The 8,279-nt window shown below is 46.0% G+C and overlaps 1 protein-coding gene and 1 long non-coding RNA gene across 3 annotated transcripts in view; one reads left to right on the top strand and one right to left on the bottom strand.

The window, feature by feature from the left end:
• Positions 1-8,279, bottom strand: part of LOC103130789 (voltage-dependent T-type calcium channel subunit alpha-1G-like) — a 166,375-nt gene that overhangs the window by 47,359 nt on the left and 110,737 nt on the right. The gene's annotated exons all lie outside the window — the stretch shown is intronic.
• Positions 1-8,279, top strand: part of LOC107834583 (uncharacterized) — a 16,239-nt gene that overhangs the window by 6,340 nt on the left and 1,620 nt on the right. The window contains exon 2 of the long non-coding RNA XR_001660384.1: positions 1,831-1,838. This is a non-coding gene — a long non-coding RNA (uncharacterized LOC107834583). The remainder of the gene's footprint in view (positions 1-1,830; positions 1,839-8,279) is intronic.

Here is an 8,279-nt window from a genome sequence, read left to right as displayed (position 1 = left end):
CAGCATGGGGAAGTGGGATGAGCTCGACTTTTCTCGACAATGGTGAGGCTCCTAAATATATATTGGACCTTTTGAAGCCTCTCTGCCAGTCTAGGACTCTGAGGTCTTCTATCAGATGCTGCTGACAGTACCCAGAACGTATTTTAAAAACCGTGGTGATAGAGCATTTCAGGTGGTGGCCCCAAGGCTCTGGAATGCTCTCCCCCTAGTAATGCGCTCTACCGATTCAACTGACTCATTCAAAAAAGTCTCAAGACTTATTTCTTCAGATTAGCTTTCAGTTAGTTTTTGCTCACTCATTTAGATTCTTTTTATTAGTGTTATGTTTACTTTTTTATTTTTTGTAAAGCACTTTGTGACTTTTCATGTCTGTGAAAGGTGCTATATAAATAAAGTTTTCTTAAGTTGTCATAACGAAGACATTTTGATTAATGTCAACTTTGTATTAAAAGTGTCATGATTTACCGAATGATACTTTGACAACAGTCATAAATATTCATGAAGACTTATTCATGTTCATGACAGGTGTTATGTCATGTTTATGACAGTGTCATGACAGGCTTATTCACACCTTGTCAAATAAAGTGTTACCCTTGTTTCTCGTTATTTTCTGTTCCAGGTTATCATGTTTCTCTAGTAAGTTATTCATTAGAGTTAGTATTATTTCCTGTTCCCCAGTGCCACTTTCTCTTTCCCTCCTCCCCATGGCTCCTGCATGGAGACTAGAGATGGGACAGCTGAATCCAGGCTTTGAGGCGTGTACAAAGTAAAAAGGGGTCTTGTCAGATGAAACCCCACTTCAATGCTTGTGTTGTCTTGTTGAAAACCACGTAACTGACACCAAATGATGCCTCATATTACATGGGACACATAACTGCTTAATTTTACGTGTCTGTTTTCAAAATAAAAGCATGATGAGCCGTGCTGCTTCATGGGTTGTTGTAAGTAATTTGGTTGTTCATCAGAGCAACAGAGGAGAGTATCATCAGCAGAGGATGAAATAAAAGGAACACCAACCAACAGAATATTGATGATTTTGATTTCACTCATCAAAATGTAATGTGTTTTTATGATATAAAGCACTTTGAACTGCATTGTTGCTGAATTGTGCTACACAAATAAAATTGATTGATTGTCTGAAATGGAGCCAACAAGAGGAAAATCTCTGACATCTGGGAGTACTTTGAGATGATCGCTCACAATAAAATGCTTAATTTAAAATAATTAACCTCTCCACCTCCAAAATCCTCACCTTCTGGAAATTTCCAGTATTATTTGTAGTTTGAACAGCAAAGATATATTAGTGTTAGCTACTTAGCTAAATATAAGGGATCAGAGCCAACTGGATATCTGATAAAAAGATAATTGTTTGAAGAATATTTTTTTTCAGGAAGTCCTAACAAGCACTGGACTCCCAAGACACTAAAACAGCAAATGTCTTTATTCTCAGATCACCCTACGATAAACGGAAACATAACTGACAGTCAACATATACCAGCATTAGTTTGGCTACAAGTCATTTTAATAAGTAAAACTGATTACAATTAAATAAGATTTAACTGACTCTCCTTTTACTAAACAAGAGCTTGACAAAACCTTTGACAATATTGCATTTACTGATTTTTTTAAGTATGATCTATGTGAGTGACAAGGCTGTTACAGTTTCACCCGCAGATGTCACTAGTGAGTGATGAATGAAGCATCGAGTAACGAACCTTTGGGCAAAGCAAAGGGCTGGAAAGCTTCATTGTTTCATGAAGCTTCACTACTAACTACTCACCTGTAATTAAGTAACTCATCAGCCCAGGTCTTTACAATTCTCTAGTATAGAAATGTATGTGGAAATGGGGTCCAACTGACCCCACACACGTACAACTTGTATCATTTGCTATACTCCTCTACGTTTGCCTCAGTCCCCGCACGCACAAGGGTTAAGCTCCTCAGTCTCATTCACAATCCCCTGGATCCTTAAGTTAATTCCCATCAACTCTGTGCTTCTCTGTGTAGAAGCACAGAGTTAGATGTTTGGTTAGATGTTTTTGTTAGATTTATTAAGCCCCAGCAGCGAAGTGCTGCGAAGGCCTAACTTAATCGCAGGATTTTTTTTAATTATTTTTCTGAAAAGGTACATGGTTTTTTGGAGGCTTTAACATATTTGAAAACTCACCAAACTTCCCCCAAAATTGTCACTAAACATTTTGGATTCTAGTGGAATTGCAAGTGGATGTGGCCAGATTGCTCTACAGCACCACCTAACGTGAGACAGGACAAACTGTAGCTCATACAGATCTGAAATTTGGTACATAGGTAGAGGAGAAGCAGATCCTGCTTGGTCCTTTCTATGGCGGGTTCCTACTGTCAGTTTGTGTGTGTGTTGGAGGATGGACCAAAACGCAGAAGGGATGTGGGAGCAAACAGGATGCAGGTGTGAGTGAAGGGAGCAGGAGGCAGACTGAGGAGATTACTGAAATGGACACAAGGCAGAACTAAATGCGCCTTTCCACTAGCCCCTAACCAGTTCAGTCCCGGTCTGCCTCGGCCATTAGCTGATCCGGTGCGACTCAGCCCAGCTGTTCTTAGAGTTTAGTATCTACTTCAGGGGTAGTACTAGTAGGATCGATCAGGGTACGGCACCAAAACCATTTGATTGACAGCTGACCACATTAATTGATTGGCTCAATATTTATGTCCCTGAAAACTGAAAACAACTTTGCATTAAAGCTAAAAAGCCGCTGGACCACATACATGCAGTTTGCTATCAGAGTTTAATCGCAATCAGCACCAGGAACACATGCGGTAAGTTTTGCAGCTGAATTATCTTGATTTAGCAGCTCTACTATCAGCTTGTGGCTCTTAAGAAGGGCAGTAATAAAGAAGAGAGAAACGGAGAAGCTTGTCAGTTTTCTGATGGACTGCACTTTCCTGCTGACAATGTGAAACACCAGAACTAATTGTAGCTTGTGATTTGAATTTTATTTTTCCTTTGGATTAAAAAAAAAAGTTGGGGCTTGGCTATTTGTTTATGTAATGACTGCATTACATAAATCCAAAAGGCTGCACATATATAGTTTCAGAAATAAATTATATTAACATGTACTGCAAAACAATAAACTGATCTGATTCTTTATGTTTGGGCCAGTAATACGTTTAAGACAAAATTCAATATCTTGGTTTATTTGAGTCCAGAACTAAAACCTCGAGGTCCTCCTTATTGCTGCAGATCATCAGCAGAGTATTGAACACAGCTGCTGCACCCACAACAACGAGGAACAGAACATATAAATGGAAAAGCTCACTACCTGAACCGTACTGATACGTACTTAATAGAACGAAGGAACACCAAAAATGACAAAATCCAAAACCAAATTCAAACAAGGCCAGATCTTAACATTCCATTTATTACAGACTAAGGACTCATACTCACATACCCTGCAGAATCATCTATAAAGGAAGATGTCTGTGCTTCTTTGTGACTAACATCTAGAACAGGGGTGCCCAAAGTGGGTCCTCGAGGACCGACATCCTGCATGTTTTAGTTCCCTCCCTGGTGGTAGTAACAATCTCCTCGGCAAGTCAATGTTCTCCTTTGGCCTTCTAATGAGCCATCATTGGATGCAGGTGCGCTAAAGCAGGGAGAGAACTAAAACATGCAGGATGCTGGCCCTCGAGGACCCACTTTGGGCACCACTGACCTAGAATATCTTAATGAGAGTTAAGCAGTCTGCTTTCCCTCTCAGTGCATTTCAAAATGTTCCACACTAAGGAGGCTGAAGATCTGCTTTAATAACCTACAGAATGATTGGATTTCACAGGAATCAGCAGCTCATGGCCATGAAAAAATCCTGTTGCAGGGTGTTGAGGGACTTCACTGTGGTGAGGCAGAGGGGGAAAAGTAGAGGTTAAAACTGTCACTAAAGGCACTTTCACACTGCACGGAACGGTACGGAACAGAACGGTTCCAGCCCTGTTGTGTTCGTATTACACTGAGGGTGCCATCGAAGCGGTGCCGGACGTCATTATTTTTAAAACTATATCGTAGTGAGAGCCAGCTGTCAACGGAAAATCAATGTCTGACTAACAACCAGCGGCCAATCAGCTGCTGGTTCTAAGCAGAACCGCTTGGCCGGCACGATTGGAACCACAGCTCTTGTGGTTCCATGGGGCCGGGTGGAACTGGTTGCAAGTTGTAATGCGAACACGCTCGGAACCGTTCCGTTCCGTACCGTTCCGTGCAGTGCGAATTCGCCTAATGCTTCAACTTCACTTGTGTCATAACTAGAACCTTTTCATTTCAGTAGAATGAAATCTGTTGGATTTCAGTGAAATGTTGATTAAACAGTAAGTTCCTAGTTCTGGAAGATATTCAGTAATCTGTTCAGCTTTAGTTACCTTGAGACGGACTTGCAGATATGACAATGATTTGATCTAAACTAGGGATGATCCGATCAGGTTTTTTGCTGCCGATTCTGATACGGCCCCATGAGGGCCGATCATTGCCGATCATCTGGATTGGCTGTGAATTTTTCACTATAAGTATAAATGCTACTATGTGACCTGGCAAAATTATCTGGTAATAAATTCACCTAATTTAGACTTAAACTGGTAAAATATTTGCAGGCACAAATACAGCAGCTATTCAGTCAAAAGTACAACTGAAAAACCTGCAACCAGTAAAATAATATTTAACAATAAGGTTCTCAGTACCATAAATTATTTATCCATCCATTTTCTTATCCGGGGTCGGGTCGTGGGGGTAGCAGTTTAAGAATGGAGGCCCAGACTTCCCTCTCCCGAACCACTTGTTCCAGATCTTCCGGGGGAATCCCAAGGCGTTCCCAGGCCAGCCGAGAGACATCGTCCCTCCATCGTGTCTGGGTCTTCCCCGGGGCCTCCTCCAGGTGGGACGTGCCCTGAACACCTCACCAGGGAGTCATCCAGGAGGCATCCTCACCAGATGCCCCAGCCACCTCAACTGGCTCCCTCGACGTGAAAGAGCAGCGGCTCTACTCTGAGTCCCTCCCGACTGAGCTTCTTACCCTGTCTCTAAGGGAGAGCCCAGAAACGCTACGGAGAAAACCCATTTCAGCTGCTTGTATCTGGGACCTCGTTCTTTCAGTCATGACCCAAAGCTCATGACCATAGATGAGGGTGGGAATGTAAATTGACCTGTAAAACAAGAGTTTTGCTTTTTGACTCTGCTCTCTCTTCACCACGACGGACCGGTACAGTGCCCGCTTCACTACAGATGCTGCACCAATCCGCCTGTCAATCTCCTGCTCTCTTCTTCCCTCATTCGTGAACAAGATCCCGAGATACTTAAACTCCTCCACTTGGGGCAGGACAACGCCCCGACCCGGAGAAGGTACTCTACCCTTTTCCGGCTCAAGACCATGGCCTCGGATTTGGAGGCACTGATCCTCATCCCGGCCGCTTCACACTCGGCTGCGAACCGCTCCAGTGAGAGCTGCAAGTCAAGATCTGATGAAGCCAATAGGACAACATCAGCCACAAAAAGCAGAGATGCTAAGGCCACCAAAATGGATCCCCTAAACACCTCGGTTGCACCTAGAAATTCTGTCCATGAAAGTAATAAACAGAATTGGTGACAAAGGGCAGCCTTGGTGGAGTCCAACTCTCACTGGAAACGAGCCTGACTATGCAGACCAGACTCTAACACTGGTCATACAGGGACCTCACAGCCCGTATCAAAGGGCCCGGTACCCCATACTCCCAGAGAACCTTCCATAGGGATCCCCGAGGGACACGGTCGAACGCCTTCTCCAAGTTCACAAAACACATGTAGACCGGTTGGGCGAACTCCCATGCACCCTCCAGGACCTTGCTGAGGGTGTAGAGCTGGTCCAATGTTCCACGACCAGGGTCGTGGAACATTGGACGAAAACCACACTGCTCTTCCTGAATCCAAGGTTCGACTATCCAACAAATGCTCCTCTCCAGGACCCCTGAATAGACCTTGCCAGGGAGGCTTAAGANTAGCAGTTTAAGAATGGAGGCCCAGACTTCCCTCTCCCGAACCACTTGTTCCAGATCTTCCGGGGGAATCCCAAGGCGTTCCCAGGCCAGCCGAGAGACATCGTCCCTCCATCATGTCCTGGGTCTTCCCCGGGGCCTCCTCCAGGTGCCCCGGGGACGTGCCCTGAACACTTCACCAGGGAGTCATCCAGGAGGCATCCTGACCAGATGCCCCAGCCACCTCAACTGGCTCCTCTCGACGTGAAAGAGCAGCGGCTCTACTCTGAGTCCCTCCCGACTGAGGGAGTCTCTGTCTCTAAGGGAGAGCCCAGAAACGCTACGGAGAAAACCCATTTCAGCTGCTTGTATCCGGGACCTCGTTCTTTCAGTCATGACCCAAAGCTCATGACCATAGATGAGGGTGGGAACGTAAATTGACCGATAAAACAAGAGTTTCGCTTTTTGACTCAGCTCTCTCTTCACCACGACGGACCGGTATAGTGTCCGCTTCACTACAGATGCTGCACCAATCCGCCTGTCAATCTCCCGCTCTCTTCTTCCCTCATTCGTGAACAAGATCCCGAGATACTTAAACTCCTCCACTTGGGGCAGGACAACGCCCCGACCCGGAGAAGGCACTCTACCCTTTTCCGGCTCAAGACCATGGCCTCGGATTTGGAGGCACTGATCCTCATCCCGGCCGCTTCACACTCGGCTGTGAACCGCTCCAGTGAGAGCTGCAGGTCACGATCTGATGAAGCCAATAGGACCACATCATCCACAAAAAGCAGAGATGCTAAGGCCACCAAAATGGATCCCCTAAACACCTCGGTTGCACCTAGAAATTCTGTCCATGAAAGTAATATACAGAATCGGTGACAAAGGGCAGCCTTGGCGGAGTCCAACTCTCACCGGAAACGAGCCTGACTTACTGCCGGCAATGCAGACCAGACTCTAACACCGGTCATACAGGGACCTCACAGCCCGTATCAAAGGGCCCGGTACCCCATACTTCCAGAGAACCCTCCATAGGGATCCCCGAGGGACATGGTCGAACGCCTTCTCCAAGTTCACAAAACACATGTAGACCGGTTGGGCGAACTCCTATGCACCCTCCAGGACCCTGCTGAGGGTGTAGAGCTGGTCCAATGTTCCACGACCAGAGTCGTGGAACATTGGACAAAAACCACACTGCTCTTCCTGAATCCAAGGTTCGACTATCCAACAAATGCTCCTCTCCAGGACCCCTGAATAGACCTTGCCAGGGAGGCTTAAGAGTGTGACCCACCTGTAATTGGAGCACACCCTCCGGCCCCTTTTTTGAATAGGGGGACCACCACCCCAGTCTGCCAATCCAAGGGAACTGCCCCCGATGTCCATGCGATATTGCAGAGTCGCGTCAGCCAACACAACCCTACAATATCCAGAGCCTTAAGGATCCCAGGACGAATCTCATCCACCTCTGGGGCCCTGACATCAAGGAGCTTTTTAACCACCTCGGCGACCTCGTCCCTAGAAATTGGAGAGCCCGACTCAAAGTCCCAAGTTTCAGCTTCCTCAATAGAAGGCATGTTGGTGGGATTGAGGAAGTCTTCGAAGTATTCTGTCCACTGGCTCACAAGGTCCCGAGTCGAGATTAGCCATCCCCTCTATAAACAGTGTTAGTGCTGTACTGCTTCCCCCTCCTGAGGCGCCTCATGGTGGACCAGAATCTTCTCAAAGCCATTCGGAAGTCTTTCTCCAAGGGCTCTCCAAACTCCTCCCACACCCGAGTTTTTGATCAGCAACCACTCGAGCCACGTGCCGCTTCGCCTGCCGGTACTCATTAGCAGCTTCTGGACTCCTACAGGCCAAAACCTGATAGGACTCCTTCTTCAGCCTGACAGCATTCCTCACCGAAGGTGTTTACCAATGGGTTGAGGGTTGCCGTCGTGACAGGCACAGAAAACCTTGCGGCCACAGCTCCGAAAGGCTGCCTTGATAATGGAGGCACAGAACATGGTCCACTCAGACTCAGGGGGCGTTTACACGACAACGATCCAACAAAAACGGAAGTTTTGTTCCGTTTTTGTTGGATCATTTACACGAAAACGTTCTAATTACGATCTGTGTTTACACAGTAACGGCACACATCGAAAACGTGTAATGCTCTTGCTGCACCTAGTTAGTGCTAGGTTCTTTGAAACTGAGTGCGCATGTGGTGAAAAAAAGGTTCTACTTGAAGGGATGTGGATTCGTGTTTCCCTATCAGGTACCGTTCTCCCATAGATTGGGAGAAAACACGCATTGTGTGCGTCTGATTAGGG

The sequence above is a fragment of the Poecilia formosa genome, unplaced genomic scaffold (genome assembly GCF_000485575.1).
Source record: "Poecilia formosa unplaced genomic scaffold, Poecilia_formosa-5.1.2 Scaffold676, whole genome shotgun sequence".
NCBI classification, from domain to species: domain Eukaryota; kingdom Metazoa; phylum Chordata; class Actinopteri; order Cyprinodontiformes; family Poeciliidae; genus Poecilia; species Poecilia formosa.
Note: the sequence above shows the minus strand (reverse complement) of the source record. Positions and strands in the feature narration are given on the sequence as shown.